The following is a 21,043-nucleotide window of genomic DNA, read 5'->3' as shown; positions in this document are numbered from 1 at the left end:
AGAGAGAGAGAGAGAGAGAGAGAGGAGAGGAGAGGAGAGGAGAGGAGAGGAGAGGAGAGGAGAGGAGAGGAGAGGAGAGAGGAGAGAGAGAGAGAGAGAGAGAGAGAGAGAGAGAGAGAGAGAGAGAGAGAGAGAGAGAGAGAGAGAGAGAGAGAGAGAGAGAGAGAGAGAGAGAGAGAGAGAGAGAGAGAGAGAGAGAGAGAGAGAGAGAGAGAGAGAGAGAGAGAGAGAGAGAGAGAGAGAGAGAGAGAGAGAGAGAGAGAGAGAGGAGAGAGAGAGATGGGAGAGAGAGAGAGAGAGAGAGAGAGAGAGAGAGAGAGAGAGAGAGAGGAGAGAGAGAGAGAGAGAGAGATGGAAAGGGATTGGAAGATAAGAAGTAAAGGCGATAGAGAGAAGGGAGAGAGATATTAAATATTTAGTTATGTCTCAGTGTGACTTAACAGATCAGAGAGCAGTTGAAGGTTGTGTGTGTGATTTAACCGCAAAACACACAACCACTAAACACACACACACTCTAAACACACAATAAACACACACACTAAACATACACACTAAAAACACACTAAACACACACACACTAAACACACTAACACACATACTCATGCACTTCAAACTACAGTTGATGTCAGAAGTTTACATACACTTAGGTTGAAGTCATTAAAACCCATTTTTCAACCACTCCACAAATTTCTTGTTAACAAACTATAGTTTTGGCAAGTCGGTTAGGACATCTACTTTGTGCATGACACAAGTTATTTTTCCAACAATTGTTAACAGACAGATTATTTCACTTATAATTCAAGGTATCACAATTCCAGCGGGTCAGAAGTTTACATACACTAAGTTGACTGTGCCTTTAAAAATTCCAGAAAATTCCAGAAAATTGTCATGGCTTTAGAAGCGCCTGATAGGCTAATTGACATAATTTGAGCCAATTAGAGGTGTACCTGTGGATGTATTTCAAGGCCTACCTTCAAACTCAGTGCCTCTTTGCTTGACATCATGGGAAAATTAAAAGAAATCAGACAAGACCTCATAAAAAAAATGTAAACCTCCACAAGTCTGGTTCATCCTTGGGAGCAATTTCCAAATCCCTGATTCTTCTGGTCATTGGGAATGAGGATATTTTGCAGGGTGCCAAGGATAATGTGATAATGTGGGCAGTAAGGACCAAGAGTGGCATGATGATGAAGGACACCGTTCTGACTAATGGCTGAACACAGGTTTCTTCCCCTGCATCTGGTTTTGGTTAAAGCTCATCAACGTAGATGAAATCATCAAGCTCTACTGCAGCATCTAGTTCCACAACTCTCTGAAACAGACAAAACATTATTGACAGCATGAATAGACATAAAGCAGTCAATATGTAGCACACTGGAAGACCAATGACAGGTTATAATGACGTATTCACAGTGCAGTTGCTTAACTCTGTCAGATTTTGGCTCAGACTAGAGCTGCATCATACGAATCTGACGGTGTTTCGGGAGACGTGAGGATAAACTCACCCTATTTCTAAACGTTGTTGTTGTCAGTGATGATGTGGTGCTGCAGTAAACATATGCTGTTGTTTGAATATATATATATATTCATTATGTGATGTTCCTGCTCTGCCAGTTTCTTCCGCCTGTCTAGTGATTCTGCAAAAAAACGTGATGTGAGGTTAGGGTGCATGATTTCTTTCAGGATGATATGTTACTGTAGTGCTGTAGGTACAGTAGCATGGTATAGAGGGTAGGTTAGGGTGCTGTAGGTACAGTAGCATGGTATAGAGGGTAGGTTAGGGTGCTGTAGGTACAGTAGCATGGTATAGAGGGTAGGTTAGGGTGCTGTAGGTACAGTAGCATGGTATAGAGGGTAGGTTAGGGTGCTGTAGGTACAGTAGCATGGTATAGAGGGTAGGTTAGGGTGCTGTAGGTACAGTAGCATGGTATAGAGGGTAGGTTAGGGTGCTGTAGGTACAGTAGCATGGTATAGAGGGTAGGTTAGGGTGCTGTAGGTACAGTAGCATGGTATAGAGGGTAGGTTAGGGTGCTGTAGGTACAGTAGCATGGTATAGAGGGTAGGTTAGGGTGCTGTAGGTACAGTAGCATGGTATAGAGGGTAGGTTAGGGTGCTGTAGGTACAGTAGCATGGTATAGAGGGTAGGTTAGGGTGCTGTAGGTACAGTAGCATGGTATAGAGGGTAGGTTAGGGTGCTGTAGGTACAGTAGCATGGTATAGAGGGTAGGTTAGGGTGCTGTAGGTACAGTAGCATGGTATAGAGGGTAGGTTAGGGTGCTGTAGGTACAGTAGCATGGTATAGAGGGTAGGTTAGGGTGCTGTAGGTACAGTAGCATGGTATAGAGGGTAGGTTAGGGTGCTGTAGGTACAGTAGCATGGTATAGAGGGTAGGTTAGGGTGCTGTAGGTACAGTAGCATGGTATAGAGGGTAGGTTAGGGTGCTGTAGGTACAGTAGCATGGTATAGAGGGTAGGTTAGGGTGCTGTAGGTACAGTAGCATGGTATAGAGGGTAGGTCACCTGTTCTCTTTTAGAAAGGTCGCTGCATTGTACCGGCGGCTCAAGTTAGGCTGGACCCTCTACCTCTACCTCCTTGAAACTCAAACCACGGTTGACCAAAGTGGCCCGGATCTCATCTGTGATTGTTCTCCTTCCTCCTCTTCCTCGTCCTCATCCTCATCCTTGTCTTACTCCTCTCATTTGGGATGGCAGTGTTTTCCAAACGAGACACAAGAGCTGTTAGTTTTGAATGATGTGTCTAATGTAGAGCAATGTGTTTAGTGTTTTACAATTTTAAACTGAGTGTGAAACAGATGTGTCTGTCTGTCTGTCTGTCTGTCTGTCTGTCTCTCTGTCTCTCTGTCTCTCTGTCTCTCTGTCTCTCTGTCTCTCTGTCTCTGTCTGTCTACAGTGTATTAATATACTGTATTATTATAGTCTGTGTGACAGGATCATGTCTTGCTTTCATAGTTTGAGTTTTAGAAATCAGCCGCTCTCTGAAGTGTTAAATCACACCCCCTTCAGCTGCTCTCTGAACTGTTAAATCACACTGAGACTGTTGAAATTAATTACTTTATTCTCTCCCTTTCTCTATCGCCCTCGTCCTCAACCGCTCCATTTCCTCCTCTTTCCTTCTCTCTCGGGGGAAAGCGAATGAGAGAGAGAGAGAGAGAGAGAGAGAGAGAGAGAGAGAGAGAGAGAGAGAGAGAGAGAGAGAGAGAGAGAGAGAGAGAGAGAGAGAATAAGATGATCAACTGCATTTTTTATTTAATTTTTTTCACCTTTCTTTAACCAGGTAGGCTAGTTGAGAACATGTTCTCATTTACAACTGTGACCTGGCCAAGATAAAGCAAAGCAGTGAGACACAAACAACAACACTGAGTTACACATGGAGTAAACAATTAACAAGACAACAAACAACACCGAGTTAGACGTGGAGTAATCATGCAGTCAATAACACAATAGAAAAAAACAAGTCTATATACAAAAATAAAGTCTATATACAGTGTGTGTAAATGGCGTGAGGAGGTAAGGCAATAAATAGGCCATAGTAGCAAAGTAATTACAATTTAGCAGATTAACACTGGACTGATAAATGAGCAGATGATGATGTGCAAGTAGAGATACTGGTGTGCAAAAGAGCAGAAAAGTAAATAAAAACAATATGGGGATGAGGTAGGTAGATTTGGTGGGCTATTTTACAGATGGACTATGTACAGCTGCAGCGATCAGTTAGCTGCTCGTATAGCTGATGATTAAAGTTAGTGAGGGAAATGTAAGTCTCCATCCAGCTTCAGCGATTTTGTGGGTTTGGCGATGAATATGCAGCGAGGGCCAGCCAACGAGAGCATACAGGTCGCAGTGGTGGGTGGTATATGGGGCTTTGGTAACAAAACGGATGGCACTGTGATAGACTGCATCCAGTTTGCTGAGTAGAGTATTGGAAGCTATTTTGTAGATGACATCGCCAAAGTCGAGGATCGGTAGGATAGTCAGGGTAAGTTTGGCGGCGTGAGTGAAGGAGGTTTGTTACGAAATAGAAAGCCGTTTCTAGATTTGATTTTGGATTGGAGATGTTTGATATGAGTCTGGAAGGAGAGTTTACAGTCAAACCAGACACCTAGGTATTTGTAGTTGTCCACGTATTCTAAGTCAGAGCCGTCCAGAGTAGTGATGCTGGACGGGTGAGCAGGTGCGGGCAGTGATCGATTGAATAGCATGCATTTAGTTTTACTTGAGTTTAAGAGCAGTTGAATCACCCTCAGCGACATCATTGATATTTAAAGAGAAAAGAGTCGGCCCAAGAATTGAACACTGTGGCACACCTATAGAGAGTGCCAAATGTCCGGACAACAGGCCCTCCGATTTGACACACTGAACTCTATCAGAGAAGTAGTTGGTAAACCAGGTGAGGCAATCCTTTGAGAAACCAAGGCTGTCGTATGCCATTGAACGCTCCTGCAGCTTTTCAGCGGTGTATGGAGGAGTGTTTGAAAGGGCTCCGGGATGACATCTGCATTCCTTATCTGGACGACACGCTAGTTTTCAGTAAAACCATGTGAATGATGTGCGAAAAGTTTTGCAGCGTCTCAGAGAGTATGGCATTAAACTCAAACCAAGTAAGTGTGATCTCCTTAGGTCCGTTATTTGGGCAGAATAGTGTCTGCAGAGGGACCACCCACAGAAAACAAAGAAATTAAGTCATGTGGTGCCCTCAAACAAGCCAATCCTGTGGACTGACCAGCACCAACAGGCACTTGAACAGCTGATTGAGTGTTTGCTTCACCCACCAGTTTTAGGTTTCCCTGATTTCACTCAGCCATTTGCTGTACACACTGATGCGTCACACCAAGGCTTGGGAGCAGTTCTTTATCAAAAGCAAGATGGGAAGCTTAGGGTCATTGCTTATGGCTCTGGGACCTTAACAGCAGCTGAGAAGAACTATCACTACCACTCGGGCAAGCTAGAATTTTTAGCTCTAAAATGGGCAATCACTGATAAGTTCCATGACTATTTGTACTATGCTCCGACCTTCACTGTATACAGCGATAACAACCCGCTCTGCTACATTCTGTCTACTGCAAAACTGAATGCAACCACTTCCAGGTGGGTTGCAGACTTGGCTGATTTCCCACTGTACAATAAAGTAATAAAGTACAGGCCAGGCAGAGAGAACGGTGATGCAAATGCTTCGTCAAGGATGCCACTGGATGTAGAGTCACTGATGAGAGAATGTTCTGAGCAGCTTCCACCAGACACCATTGCCGCCGCGATACAAGCAGTGGAGGTACAGAAAGAGGCTGTTGTACCTTGGTCATTTTCAGCTGCATCTATGTCAGTATCAGCTGAAGGTGAGACAACCACTGCAACAACCAGCTCGATCCCAAAAGATGGGATTAGAGAAGCACAAGAATCTGATCCGGGCATCTGTCCTGTGCTCAATTTCAAACTGTCTGGTTCCAAACCGCCAGTTAACCTCTTGAAGCTAGGGGGCACTATTTTTATGTTTGGACAAATAACGTTCTCAAAGTAAATGGCCTATTTCTCAGGGCCAGATGCTAGAATATGCATATAATTGACATATTAGGATAGAAAATACTCTAAAGTTTCCAAAACTGTCAAAATATTGTCTGTGAGTATAGCAGACCTGATATTGCAGGCGAAACCCTGAGGAAAATCAAACCAGGAAGTGGCTTCTATTTTGAAAACTCCAACTTCCATGACCTCCCATTGCTCCATTTATAGGGATATCAACCAGATTCCTTTTCCTATCGCTTCTTCAAGGTGTCAACAGTCTTCAGACATAGTTTCAGGCTTTTATTTTGAAAAATGAGCCAGAACGATAACATCGCGTCAAGTAGTCACATGAGTTTTGCTCACGCAACAGAATTTGGACAGCTATTGTTTTTCCCTCTCCTATTGTGAAAGACATTTGCGGTTAAAATAAGAGTCACTTCCTGATTGGATTTTTCTCAGGATTTCGCCAAAATCAGTTCTGGCAGGAATCCGGCGTTGTAGTGGAGAAAAACAGTCCGTGGCTGGTAGGTATAATCCAGGCTAAAGAAAAAGCATGTTCGAAACAGGAACATATACAGGATGCTACCCTCTACTACATAACCTTTACTCAATACCTACAACCTGATTTTGGACGGAATTACGGAATCACCTGGAAGGTTTTACAACTTCCAAAGATTATTATTCGAGACTCGAAAAGTGCACAAAATGAATCTCCAAAATCAAGAGACACTTTTAGCTGACTATTAAAAACATGGAAACGTCAGCAATGGCCGGGTTGGAGCATTGGACTAGTAACCGAGAGGTTATCTAATCTCTGAGCCGATAAGGTATAAATCTATCATTCTGCCTCTGAACAAGGCAGTTAACCCACTGTTCCTAGACCAGTTAACCCACTGTTCCTACACCAGTTAACCCACTGTTCCTAGACCAGTTAACCCACTGTTCCTAGACCAGTTAACCCACTGTTCCTAGACCAGTTAACCCACTGTTCCTAGACCAGTTAACCCACTGTTCCTACACCAGTTAACCCACTGTTCCTACACCAGTTAACCCACTGTTCCTAGACCAGTTAACCCACTGTTCCTAGACCAGTTAACCCACTGTTCCTACACCAGTTAACCCACTGTTCCTACACCAGTTAACCCACTGTTCCTAGACCAGTTAACCCACTGTTCCTAGACCAGTTAACCCACTGTTCCTAGACCAGTTAACCCACTGTTCCTAGACCAGTTAACCCACTGTTCCTAGACCAGTTAACCCACTGTTCCTAGACCAATTAACCCACTGTTCCTAGACCAGTTAACCCACTGTTCCTAGACCAGTTAACCCACTGTTCCTAGACCAGTTAACACATTGTTCCTAGACCAGTTAACCCACTGTTCCTAGACCAGTTAACACATTGTTCCTAGACCGTCATTGAAAATAATTTGGCCCTACACAGAGAGTACACAGCAGCAGAATGGTATTTGGTACTGAACAGAGAGCACAAAGTGGCAGAATACCTGACCACTGTGACTGACTCAAACTTATTTAAGGAAAGCTCAGTGAGCATAGCCTTGCTATTGAGAAAGGCCGCCGTAGGCAGACATGGCTCTCAAGAGAAGACAGGCTATGTGTCACTGCCCACAGAATGAGGTGGAAACTGAGCTGCACTTCCTAACCTCCTGCCAAATGAATGACCATATTAGAGAGACATATTTCCCCCAGATTACACAGACCCACCAATAATTCATAAACAAACCCAATTTTGATAAACTCCCATATCTACTGGGTGAAATTCCACAGTCTGCCATTACAGCAACAAAAGTTGTGACCTGTTGCCACAAGAAAAGGGCAACCAGTGAAGAACAAACACAATTGTAAATACAACCCATATTTATGTTTATTTATTTTCCATTTTGTACTTTAACTATTTGCACATCATTACGACACTGTATGGACATGATATAACAATTGTAATGTCTTTATTTATTTGGAACTTCTGTGAGTGTAATGTTTACTGTTCATGTTTATTGTTTCTTTCACTTTTGTATCTACTTCACTTGCTTTGGCAATGTTAACATATGTTTACCATGCCAATAAAGAATTGAATTGAGAGAAATTTAGAAAAGTCTCTCGTCTCCCCCCACCCCTTCTCTCTCCCCTCTCCCTCCATCCTCTATTTCCCATCTCCTCTCCCCTCTCCCCTCTATCGCCCCTCTCCTCTCTCCCATCCTCCTTCTTTCCCCTCTCCACTCTATTCTCTCCACTCTCCCCTCTCTCCCCTATCCTCTCTCTCCCCTCCCCTATCCCTCCACCCCTCTCCTCGCTCCCCCAATCCCTCTCTGCTCTCTCTCCCCTCCCCTATCCTCTCTCTGCCCTCCTCTCTCTCTCTTCTCTCCCCTGTCTCCTATCCCCTCTTCTACCTCCCCTTCTCCCCTCTCCTGTCTCCTCTCCCCTCTCCTCTTCTCTCTCCCCCCTCCTGTCTCCTCTCCCCTATCCTCTCTCTGTTCTCCTCTCCTCTCCCCTGTCTCCTCTGCTATCTGCTTTCCTCTCTCTACCTCTCCTCTTCTCTCTCTCCCCTCCTCTCTTGGTATTTTATGAGTATCCCCATTAGCTGTTGCAAAAGCAGCAGCTACTCTTCCTGGGGTCCACACAAAACATGAAACATGACATAATACAGAACATTAATAGACAAGAACAGCTCAAGGACAGAACTTCCTCCAAAATACAAAATACATTTATAAAAGGCACACATAGCATCAATACCAATAAATACCAAATAAATACACAAACTATATACATGTAGGTCAAATAGGGGAGAGGCGTTGTGCCGTGAGGTGTTGCTTTATCTGTTTTTTTAAACCAGGTTTGCTGTTTATTTGAGAAAAATGAGAAGGAACAAAGTTCCATGAAATAATGGTTCTATGTAATACTGTACGCTTTCTTGAATTTGATCTGGATTTGGAGACTGTGAAAAGACCCCTGGTGACATATCTTATGGGGTAAGTGTGTGAGCCAGAGCTGTGTGTAAGTTGACTATGCAAACAATATGGGATTTTCAACACATTCATGTTTCTTATAAAAAGAAGAAGTGATACAGTCAGTCTCTCCTCAACTCTTAACCAAGAGAGACTGACTGCACAGTATTAATATCAGCCCTCTGATTACAATGAAGAGCAAAACGTTCCACTCCGTTCTGGGCTGCAGCTTAACTAGGTCTGGACCATGACTGGACAATAATAAACATATCATAAAACTAGAGCGTACAGGAGTGTGGTGTCAAAAAAGCAGAGTATCTCTTTATTATGGCCAGACCTCTCCCCATCTTTACAACCATTGAATCTATATGTTTTGACTATGACAGTTTACAATCTAAGGTAACGCCAAGTAATTTAGTCTCCTCAACATGCAACAGCCACACCATTCATTACCAGCTGATGTCTAGAACTTGATTTGCACCGTGTACAATGCTCGAAGTTTTAGAGATGTTCAGGGCCAGTTTACTACTGCCCTTCCATTCCAAAACAGACTGCAACTCTTTGTTTCAGTGACTTCATAGGCTGTGGTTGCTGATGGGTATATGGTTCAATCATCAGCATACATGACACACATGCTTTGTTTAATGCCAGTGGCAGGTCATTTGTAAAAATAGAAAAGAGAAGAGAGAGAAGAGAGAAGGCCTAGAGAGTTGCCCTGAGGTACACTACACTTTACATGTTTGCCATTAGAGAAGCTTCCATTAAAGAAAATCATCTGAGTTCAATTAGATAGATAGCTCTGAATCCACAATATGGCAGAGGTTGAAAAGCCATAACACATTACATTTTTCAACAACAGGTTATGGTAAATTATATCAAAGGCTGCATTTAAATTCTTGACGCAGGATTTTAGTTTTTTGCAAAAAAACATACCCATTTGAAACCGCCTATTTCTCAGGCCCAGATGCTAGAATATGCATATAATTGTCAGATGAGGATAGAAAACACTCAAACATTTCCAAAACTGTCAAAATATTGTCTGTGAGTATAACAGAACTGATTTTGCAGGCAAAAACCTGAGGAAAATCCAACAAGGAAGTGCTGTTTTTCCTGAAAGCTCTCTGTTCCATTGCCTGCCTTCGCTCCATTTAAAGGGATATCAACCTGATTCCTTTTCCTATGGCTTCCTCAGGGTGTCAACAGTCTTTAGACATAGTTTCAGGCTTTTATTTTGAAAAATGAGCGAGAAAGATAACATTGCGTCAGTGGATAACTTGTTGTTCGCAGAGTGGGGCAGCCATTATTACTCTATCTTCCATTGAAAAAGCGACAGTCCCGGTTGACATTGATTATATATTTTAGACAACAACCTGAGGATTGATTATAAAAAACGTTTGACATGTGTCTGTGGACTTTACGGATACTATTTGGAATTTATGTCTGCGATGTCGTGACCGCTCGAGCCTGTGGATTTCTGAACATAACGGGCCAAATGGAGGTATTTTGGATATAAAAATAATCTTTATTGAACAAAAGGAACATTTTTTGTGTAACTGGGAGTCTTGTGAGTGCAAACAGCCAAAGATCATCAAAGGTAAGTGATTTAATCTATTGCTTTTCTGACTTCCGTGACCAATCTACTTGGCTGCTAGTGTTTGTAATATTTTGTCTACTGAGAGAGATGTTCTTATATAAACGCTTGGTATGCTTTCGCCGAAAGGTTGTATTGAAATCTGACACGCCAGGTGGATTAACAACAAGCTAAGCTGTGTTTTGCTATATTGCACTTGTGATTTCATGAAAATTAAATATTTTTAGTGATTTAATTTGTATTTGGCGCAATGCAATTCAGAGGGTGTTGATGAAAATGATCCCGCTAACGGGATGGGTGCGTCAAGGGCTGGCAGCAAGCTGATAGGTCTGTTGTTAGAACCAGTAAAGTCCACTTCACTAGGTAACGGAATGACTTTGGCTTCCCACCAGGCCTGAGGACAAAGACTTTCCTCTAGGCTCAGATTAAAGATTAAAGATATGACAGATAGGAGTGGCTATAGAGTCAGCTACCATCCTACCATCCATCCTTTCCATCTAAGTTATCATTTTTAGCCATTGATCTTATTTTATTTAACAATGCAAGTCAGTTAAAAAAAAATGTGTCTTGGTGAACATAATTCAGAGACAATACATATCGTTCGTTTGATTTTGGGATCCGGTGTTCAGTTTATATATGTTATCCATTGGCAGCATTATCAGAAAGTTTTCACGGCTACACAGATAAAATACTACTTCATATGTCACCAGAGGATTTTAGTTACACGGATAAATTATTAGACTGTATTAGTGATTAAAATACTTGAATGGCTCACAACTTACTCCTGCTAAAATCAAAACAAGATCGAGGTACTTATTGTTGGAGCCAAAGCACAGAGAGAGTGTTATGCACGTGAGTGAGGACCCAAAAGCGGTTTAACAAATACAGTCCTTTAATGTCAAAACACAGGGAAGACATAGATCCTCTTCAGATGTATATAATGGCAAAATAGACAACCCGCAGAGAGGGCGACAAATGAATCATAAAGTCCTTCTGATATTTACAGAAGAGTCCCCTTCTTAGCAGCAGAGGAGAATAGCTGTGTTAGAGTCCCCTTCTTAGCAGCAGAGGAGAATAGCTGGGTTAGCGGCGACAGACTGCTGGTCTCTCTGAGTAGGCGCGGGTCGTAGAGGACAGAGGTACCTGATCACATGTAGCATCAGATGAACAGGCACATTCCGACAGGACGGGACAAGGGTGAAGCAAACGAGACGATAGTTTGGTTCTGGCATGAGAAACTCAAACGAGAATCTGACAAAGACAGAAGCAGGAACAGAGAGAGAAATAGAGACCTAATCAGAGGGAAAAGGGGAACAGGTGGGAAAAGGGTAAACGAGGTAGTTAGAGAAGATGAGGAACAGCTGGGGGAAGGAGAAGAAGAGAAGGTAACCTAATACGACCAGCAGAGGGAGACGGAGTGAAGAGAAAGAACAGGAACAAGACATAATATGACAAGACATGACAGAGAGATTCTGGCCTCACGTTTTAAGTCAATAAAGATAAAATACCAGGGAAAATTCCAGGTTCAAAAAACTTGGTGTTTTTTAGATTCTGAACTCAATTTGGAATTACGCATTAGGAATGTGATCAAAATAGCTTTTTACCACCCAAGGTAACATTTCCAAGGTGTGGCCGTTTCTCTCTCAGGCTGATACAGAGAGACTCATCCATGCTTTTATTACAAGCAGGCTTGACTACTGCAATACTCCCCCCTGATGATTGGTTGACAATAGAGCCTCAAACAAACTGCCCCTAATGATTGGTTAACAAAAGAGCCTCAAACAAAACCCCACTAATGATTGGTTGACAATAGAGCCTCCCAGAGTACAGGTGAGGTCTGGAGGAGAAAGTTGATGAAGAGACACTGCAGAAACTTGCAGTCGACTGCAGTCTAAACTTCATGACCTTTGATCATACGATGTTAGTAAAGTTAATTCAGTTTAATTGTAAAACTATTTATTTTCCACTAATGCAACACACTTTGAAAGTCAGTGACTAACAATGGTCACCGACTTCACCAAAGTGATCTGCTCAAGCGAGCCCATTGCACGATGCACTCAAAGTCTCACGGAAAAAAAAAATTCTCAAACGTCAAACTTAAAAGTTATTGTAAGAGTCAAATTTCTAAGTGTTTAAGGTTAACTTTAGGCATCCACTGATTTTTTTAAGGTAAGGGTTAAGGTTTGGGACAGGCTTAAAACAAAAATCGTTGGACCCATATCGTCCAAAACGTTATACTTTTGACTAATCTACATTTACATTTAAGTAATTTAGCAGACTAAGTCATTTAGCAGACTAATCTGTCCATAGAACATATTTCCAAGAATCTTGACGATCATCCAGGTGCTTCCAGATGCTTTTTGGAAAACTTGAGTCAACCTTTTGGACGAGATGGGTCCTATAATGTCTTGCGAAAACAGAACACTGAACTTCATACTTGTACCAACGGTCAAGCATAGTGATGGTTTGATGCTTCGCTGCCCAAGGACCTGGATGACTTGCCTTATAACTTCTTCAGCATTGGTGGGTCCCCTGTGGGACAGTTGGTTTAACGTGGGCTAATGCGATTAGCATGAGGTTGTAAGTTAGAAGACATTTTCCCAGGACATATCTGATATTGGCAGAAAGCTTAAATTCTTGTTAATCGAACTGCACTGTCCAATTTACAGTAGCTTACTGTGAAATAATACCATGCTATTGTTTGAGGAGAGTGCACCGTTTTGAACATGACAAGTTATTAATTAACAATTTGGGCACATTTGGGCAGTCTGAATACAAACTTTGAACAGAAATGCAATGGTTCACACACTGCTGCCATCTAGTGGCCAAAATCGAAATTGCAACTGCGCTGAAATAATACATTATGGCCTTTCTTTTGCATTTCAAATATGAAGATAAAATACAAATAAATGGTCAGTTTGTTCTTTGTATTATCTTTTACGAGATGTAATGTGTTACAGTGAAAAAGTATGTGAACCCTTTGGAAGGTATTTCGGTATAAATTGGTCATAAAATTAGATCTGATCTCCATCTAAGTCACAACAATAGACAAAGACAGTCTGCTTAAACTAATAACGTTTGTTTTTTTCTTCTATATTGAATACATCATTTAAACATTCACAGTGTATGTTGGAAAAAGTATAACCAGGAAAGTCAGTTAAGGATAAATTCTTCATTACAATGAAGAACCGGAATTAAAGCAGTCCTGCATGGCAGAGTGGGCCAAAATTACTCCACAGAAATGTGAGAGACTGATCAACAACTACAGGAAGTGTTTGGTTGGAGTCATTGCAGCTAAAGGTGGGACAACCAGTTATTGAGTGTAAAGGGGGCAATTACTTTTTCACAAAAGTTCATTAGGTGTTGCATAGCTTTATTATTTGTATTTTTTTATTTGTTAAATCACAGGTTCCTTTTATCTAATATTAGGTTTTGGATGAAGTTCTGATAACATGCAATTTAAAAACTAGGCAAAATAGAATAGAAATAGAAATAGAAACTAGACCATTTGAGGGCTTATTTTCACTGTACTATATTTATTATACATCAGGTCACTCCGGCCCAGTTCTGGCCCTCGCTTCAGATCAATTAGCATCAGGTCACTCCTGCCCAGTTCTGGCCCTCGCTTCAGATCAGAGTTAGAATCAGGTCACTCCGGCCCAGTTCTGGCCCTCGCTTCAGATCAGAGTTAGCATCAGGTCACTCCTGCCCAGTTCTGACCCTCGCTTCAGATCAGAGTTAGCATCAGGCCACTCCTGCCCAATTCTGGCCCTCGCTTCAGATCAGAGTTAGCATCAGGTCACTCCTGCCCAGTTCTGGCCCTCGCTTCAGATCAGAGTTAGCATCAGGTCACTCCTGCCCAGTTCTGGGCCTCGCTTCAGATCAGAGTTAGCATCAGGTCACTCCGGCCCAGTTCTGGCCCTCGCTTCAGATCAATTAGCATCAGGTCACTCCGGCCCAGTTCTGGCCCTCGCTTCAGATCAGAGTTAGCATCAGGTCACTCCTGCCCAGTTCTGGCCCTCGCTTCAGATCAGAGTTAGCATCAGGTCACTACTGCCCAGTTCTGGCCCTCGCTTCAGATCAGAGTTAGCATCAGGTCACTCCGGCCCAGTTCTGGCCCTCGCTTCAGATCAGAGTTAGCATCAGGTCACTCCTGCCCAGTTCTGGCCCTCGCTTCAGATCAGAGTTAGCATCAGGTCACTCCTGCCCAGTTCTGGCCCTCGCTTCAGATCAGAGTTAGCATCAGGTCACTCCGGCCCAGTTCTGGCCCTCGCTTCAGATCAGTTAGCATCAGGTCACTCCGGCCCAGTTCTGGGCCTCGCTTCAGATCAATTAGCATCAGGTCACTCCGGCCCAGTTCTGGCCCTCGCTTCAGATCAGAGTTAGCATCAGGTCACACCGGCCCAGTTCTAGCCCTCACTTCAGATCAGAGTTAGCATCAGGTCACAACGGCCCAGTTCTAGCCCTCACTTCAGATCAGAGTTAGCATCAGGTCACACCGGCCCAGTTCTAGCCCTCACTTCAGATCAGAGTTAGCATCAGGTCACCCAACCCAGGCCCAGTTCTGGCCCTCACTTCAGATCAGACTTAGCATCAGGTCATCCAACCCAGGCCCAGTTCTGGCCCTCACTTCAGATCAGAGTTAGCATCAGGTCAGCCCGGCCCAGTTCTGTCCCTCGTTTCAGATCAGAGTTAGCATCAGGTCACCCAACCCAGGCCCAGTTCTGGCCCTCACCTCAGATCAGAGTTAGCATCAGGTCACACCGGCCCAGTTCTAGCCCTCACTTCAGATCAGAGTTAGCATCAGGTCACACCGGCCCAGTTCTAGCCCTCACTTCAGATCAGAGTTAGCATTAGGTCACCCAACCCAGGCCCAGTTCTGGCCATCACTTAAGATCAGAGTTAGCATCAGGTCACCCAACCCAGGCCCAGTTCTGGCCCTCACTTCAGATGAGAGATAGCATCAGGTCACCCAGGACCAGTTCTGGCCCTCGCTTCAGATCAGAGTTAGCATCAGGTCACCCAGGAACAGTTCTGGCCCTCGCTTCAGATCAGAGTTAGCATCAGGTCACCCAGGAACAGTTCTGGCCCTCGCTTCAGATGAGAGTTAGCATCAGGTCACCCAACCCAGGCCCAGTTCTGGCCCTCACTTCAGATCAGAGTTAGCATCAGGTCACTCCGGCCCAGTACTAGCCCTCGCTTCAGATCAGAGTTAGCATCAGGTCACCCAACCCAGGCCCAGTTCTGGCCCTCACTTCAGATCAGAGTTGGCATCAGGTCACCCAACCCAGGCCCAGTTCTGGCCCTCACTTCAGATCAGACTTAGCATCAGGTCATCCAACCCAGGCCCAGTTCTGGCCCTCACTTCAGATCAGAGTTAGCATCAGGTCACCCAACCCAGGCCCAGTTCTGGCCCTCACTTCAGATTAGAGTTAGCATCAGGTCAGCCCGGCCCAGTTCTGTCCCTCGTTTCAGATCAGAGTTAGCATCAGGTCACCCAACCCAGGCCCAGTTCTGGCCCTCGTTTCAGATCAGAGTTAGCATCATGTCAGCCCGGCCCAGTTCTGTCCCTCGTTTCAGATCAGAGTTTGCATCAGGTCACCCAACCCAGGCCCAGTTCTGGCCCTCCCTTCAGATCAGAGTTAGTTCTAACCCTAAAGTGTTACTGGTAGCTGATGTGTTCTTGTGGCACCATTATGGAGGACTGTGTTTCTTTGTTAGCAAAGTGACGCTAGTTACTTCTGGCACTTGTCTCCTCGCATTAAGACCGTGTGTGAGCGAGCTGTTGTGTGTCACATCAAACCACATTTTATTTATCCCACATGCGCCAAATATAACAGTTGTAGACTTTGCTGTTGAAATGCTTCGTTACAAGCCCTCCCCAATGAGGTAAAAAAAAGAAGACAAGAATTGTGATATGTTAACATGAGGAACAACGATAAATCAAATGTGCACTAATGGAGCTGTATACAGGGAGTAGCACATCTCTGTTCAGGGGTACTAATGGAGCTGTATACAGGGAGTAGCACATCTCTGTTCAGGGGTACTAATGGAGCTGTATACAGGGAGTAGCACATCTCTGTTCAGGGGTACTAATGGAGCTGTATACAGGGAGTAGCACATCTCTGTTCAGGGGTACTAATGGAGCTGTATACAGGGAGTAGCACATCTCTGTTCAGGGGTACTAATGGAGCTGTATACAGGGAGTAGCACATCTCTGTTCAGGGGTACTAATGGAGCTGTATACAGGGAGTAGCACATCTCTGTGCAGGGGTACTAATGGAGCTGTATACAGGGAGTAGCACATCTCTGTGCAGGGGTACTAATGGAGCTGTATACAGGGAGTAGCACATCTCTGTGCAGGGGTACTAATGGAGCTGTATACAGGGAGTAGCACATCTCTGTTCAGGGGTACTAATGGAGCTGTATACAGGGAGTAGCACATCTCTGTTCAGGGGTACTAATGGAGCTGTATACAGGGAGTAGCACATCTCTGTGCAGGGGTACTAATGGAGCTGTATACAGGGAGTAGCACATCTCTGTGCAGGGGTACTAATGGAGCTGTATACAGGGAGTAGCACATCTCTGTGCAGGGGTACTAATGGAGCTGTATACAGGGAGCAGCACATCTCTGTGCAGGGGTACTAATGGAGCTGTATACAGGGAGTAGCACATCTCTGTGCAGGGGTACTAATGGAGCTGTATACAGGGAGTAGCACATCTCTGTTCAGGGGTACTAATGGAGCTGTATACAGGGAGTAGCACATCTCTGTTCAGGGGTACTAATGGAGCTGTATACAGGGAGTAGCACATCTCTGTGCAGGGGTACTAATGGAGCTGTATACAGGAGTAGCACATCTCTGTGCAGGGGTACTAATGGAGCTGTATACAGGGAGTAGCACATCTCTGTGCAGGGGTACTAATGGAGCTGTATACAGGGAGCAGCACATCTCTGTGCAGGGGTACTAATGGAGCTGTATACAGGGAGTAGCACATCTCTGTGCAGGGGTACTAATGGAGCTGTATACAGGGAGTAGCACATCTCTGTGCAGGGGTACTAATGGAGCTGTATACAGGGAGTAGCACATCTCTGTGCAGGGGTACTAATGGAGCTGTATACAGGGAGCAGCACATCTCTGTGCATGGGCACTAATGGAGCTGTATACAGGGAGTAGCACATCTCTGTGCATGTGCACTAATGGAGCTGTATACAGGGAGTAGCACATCTCTGTGCAGGGGTACTAATGGAGCTGTATACAGGGAGTAGCACATCTCTGTGCAGGGGTATTAAATGGAGCTGTATACAGGGAGTAGCACATCTCTGTGCAGGGGTACTAATGGAGCTGTATACAGGGAGTAGCACATCTCTACTGTATATACAGGGAGTAGCACATCTCTGTGTACTAATGGAGCTGTATACAGGGAGGACCACATCTCTGTGCATGGGTACAATGTACTGTATATACAGGGAGGACCACATCTCTGTGCAGGGGTACAAGGTACTGTATATACAGGGAGTACCACATCTCTGTGCAGGGGTACAAGGTACTCTATATACAGGGAGGACCACATCTCTGTGCAGGGGTACAAGGTACTGTATATACAGGGAGTACCAGATCTCTGTGCAGAGGTACAAGGTACTGTATATACAGGGAGTACCAGACCAGGGGTACGATGTAATTGAGGTACTGTATATACAGGGAGGACCAGATCTCTGTAGAGAGGTACAAGGTACTGTATATACAGGGAGGATCTATGTGCAGGGGTTCAAGGTACCTGAAGTACTGTATATGCATAAGAGTTGAGGGAAAGTGACGAGGCGTGTGTGTGTGTGTGTGTGTGTGTGCGTGCGCGTGCGCGTGCGCGTGCGTGCGTGCGTGCGCGTGTGTGTGTGTGTGTGTGTGTGTGTGCTACAGCATTGAGAGCCACTCTCTAGTTGTTTAATATTAACACTGCAGGGTATTGTCTTGGAATGTCACTCCCTCTCAACATCACAACCTTCTGTTCCACTCTTCTCCTTTCTCGCCTTTCTTTTTTTACCCCTCTCTCCTGCTCTCTCCTCCTCTTCTCCTCAGTCTCATTCGTCCCTCTGTTCCTCGCTTCTCCTCTCTCCTGCTCTCTCACCTCCCTCTGTTCCTCGCTTCTCCTCTCTCCTGCTCTCTCACCTCCCTCTGTTCCTCGCTTCTCCTCTCTCCTCCTCTCTCCTGCTCTCTCACCTCCCTCTGTTCCTCGCTTCTCCTCTCTCCTCCTCTCTTCTGCTCTCTCACCTCCCTCTGTTCCTCGCTTCTCCTCTCTCCTCCTCTCTTCTGCTCTCTCACCTCCTCTCTTCTGCTCTCTCACCTCCTCTGTTCCTCGCTTCTCCTCTCTCCTCCTCTCTTCTGCTCTCTCACCTCCCTCTGTTCCTCGCTTCTCCTCTCTCCTCCTCTCTTCTGCTCTCTCACCTCCCTCTGTTCCTCGCTTCTCCTCTCTCCTCCTCTCTTCTGCTCTCTCACCTCCCTCTGTTCCTCGCTTCTCCTCTCTCCTCCTCTCTTCTGCTCTCTCACCTCCCTCTGTTCCTCGCTTCTCCTCTCTCCTCCTCTCTTCTGCTCTCTCACCTCCCTCTGTTCCTCGCTTCTCCTCTCTCCTCCTCTCTTCTGCTCTCTCACCTCCTCTGTTCCTCGCTTCTCCTCTCTCCTCCTCTCTTCTGCTCTCTCACCTCCCTCTGTTCCTCGCTTCTCCTCTCTCCTCCTCTCTTCTGCTCTCTCCTCCTCAGTCTCATACGTCCCTTTGTTCCTCGCTTCTCATTTACATTTCTCCTCTCTCCTCCTCTGCTCTCTCACCTCCCTCTGTTCCTCTCTTCTCCCCACCTCCTCTCTCCTCCTCCTCTTCCTCAGACTCACCCCTCCCTCCGTTCCTCCTCTCTCCTCCCCTCTTCTTCCTTAGTCTCAACCCTCCTTCTGTAACCTCTCTCTCTCTCTCTCTCTCTCTCTCTCTCTCTCTCTCTCTCTCTCTCTCTCTCTCTCTCTCTCTCTCTCTCTCTCTCTCTCTCTCTCTCTCTCTCTCTCTCTCTCTCTCTCTCTCTCTGTGTCTCTCTCTCTCTCTCTCTCTCTCTCTCTCTCTCTCTCTCTCTCTCTCTCTCTCTCTCTCTCTCTCTCTCTCTCTCTCTCTCTCTCTGTGTGTCTCTCTCTCTCTCTCTCTCTCTCTCTCTCTCTCTCTCTCTCTCTCTCTCTCTCTCTCTCTCTCTCTCTCTCTCTCTCTCTCTCTCTCTCTCTCTCTCTCTCTCTCTCTCTCTCTCTGTGTGTCTCTCTCTCTCTCTCTCTCTCTCTCTCTCTCTCTCTCTCTCTCTCTCTCTCTCTCTCTCTCTCTCTCTCTCTCTCTCTCTCTCTCTCTCTCTCTCTCTCTCTCTCTCTCTCTCTCTCTCTCTGGAAACATATGTTAACATTGCCATTGCAAATGAAATAAACAATAAAACATGAACAGTAAACATTACACTCACAGAAGTTCCAAAAGAGTAAAGACAGTTCAAATGTCATATTTTGTCGATATGTTGTAACGATGTGCAAATAGTAATTGAGGTAATATCTACATGTTGGTAGAGTTATTAAAGTGATTATGCATAGATAATAAACAGAGAACTTCAGGGGGTGGCAGGGTAGCCTAGTGGTTAGAGCGTTGGACTAGTAACCAAAAGGTAGCAAGTTCAAATCCCCAACCTGACAATGTACAAATATGCCGTTCTGACCCTGACAAGGCAGTTAACTCACTGTTCCTAGGCTGTTCCTAGGCTGTCATTGAAAATAAGAATTTGTACTTAACTGACAGGAAATGTGTTTCTTGGGGGTAGAAGCTGTTTAGACCTAGCTCAGGTATCGCTTGCAGTGCGGTAGCAGAGAGAATAGCCTGTGGCTTTGACCATTTTTAGTGCCTTCCTCTTACACCGCCTGGTATAGAGGTCCTGGATGTCAGGAAGCTTGGCCCCAGTGATGTACTGGGCTGTATGCGCTACCCTCCGTAGCGGTCGGAGGCCGAGCAGTTGCCATACCAGGCAGTGATGCAACCCGTCAGGATGCCCTCGATGGACCAGCTGTAAAACCAATTGAGGATCTGAGGACCCATACCAAATCTTTTCAGTCTCCTGAGGGGGAAAAGGTTTTGTCATGCCCTCTTCACGACTGTCATGGTATGCTTGGACCATGTTAGTTTGCTGGTGATGTGGACATCAAGGAAATTGAAGCTCTCAACCTGCTCTACTACAGCCCAGTCGATGAGAATGGGGAATGCTTGGTCCTCCTTTACCTGTAGTCCACAATCAGCTCCTTTGTCTTGATCACTTTAAGGGAGAGGTTGTTGTCCTGGCACCACACAGCCAGGTCTCTGACCTTCTCCCTATAGGCTGTCTCATCGTTGTCGGGAGAAGGCCTACCACTGTTGTGTCATTGGCAAACTTAATGGCTGTGTTGGAGTCGTGCTTGGCCGTGCATTCATGAGTGAACAGAGAGTACAGGAGGGGACGGAGCACGCACAAATGATAGGCCACTGTGTTGAATCTCAGCATGGTGGCTGTGTTGTTACCTACCCTTGCCACCTGAGCGTGGCCTGTCAGGAAGTCCAGGATCCAGTTGCAGAGGGAGGTGTTTAGTCCCAGGGTCCTTAGCTTAGTGATGAGCTTTGAGGGCACTATGGTGTTGAACGCTGAGCTGTAGTCAATGAACAGCATTCTCACATAGGTGTTCCTTTTGTCCAGGTGGGAAAGGGCAGTGTGGAGTGCAATAGAGCTTGCATCATCTGTGGATCTGTTGGGGAGGTATGCAAATTGGAGTGGGTCTAGGGTTTCAGGAATAAATGGTGTTGATGTGAGCCATGACCAGCCTTTCAAAGCACTTCATAGCTACAGACGTGAGTGCTACGGGTCGGTAGTTATTTAGGCAGGTTACCTTAGTGTTCTTGGGCACAGGGACTAGGGTGGTCTGCTGGTAGTACAGACTGTAGTACAGACT

The sequence above is a fragment of the Oncorhynchus gorbuscha genome, linkage group LG12 (assembly GCF_021184085.1).
Source record: "Oncorhynchus gorbuscha isolate QuinsamMale2020 ecotype Even-year linkage group LG12, OgorEven_v1.0, whole genome shotgun sequence".
Classification (NCBI taxonomy): domain Eukaryota; kingdom Metazoa; phylum Chordata; class Actinopteri; order Salmoniformes; family Salmonidae; genus Oncorhynchus; species Oncorhynchus gorbuscha.
Note: the sequence above shows the minus strand (reverse complement) of the source record.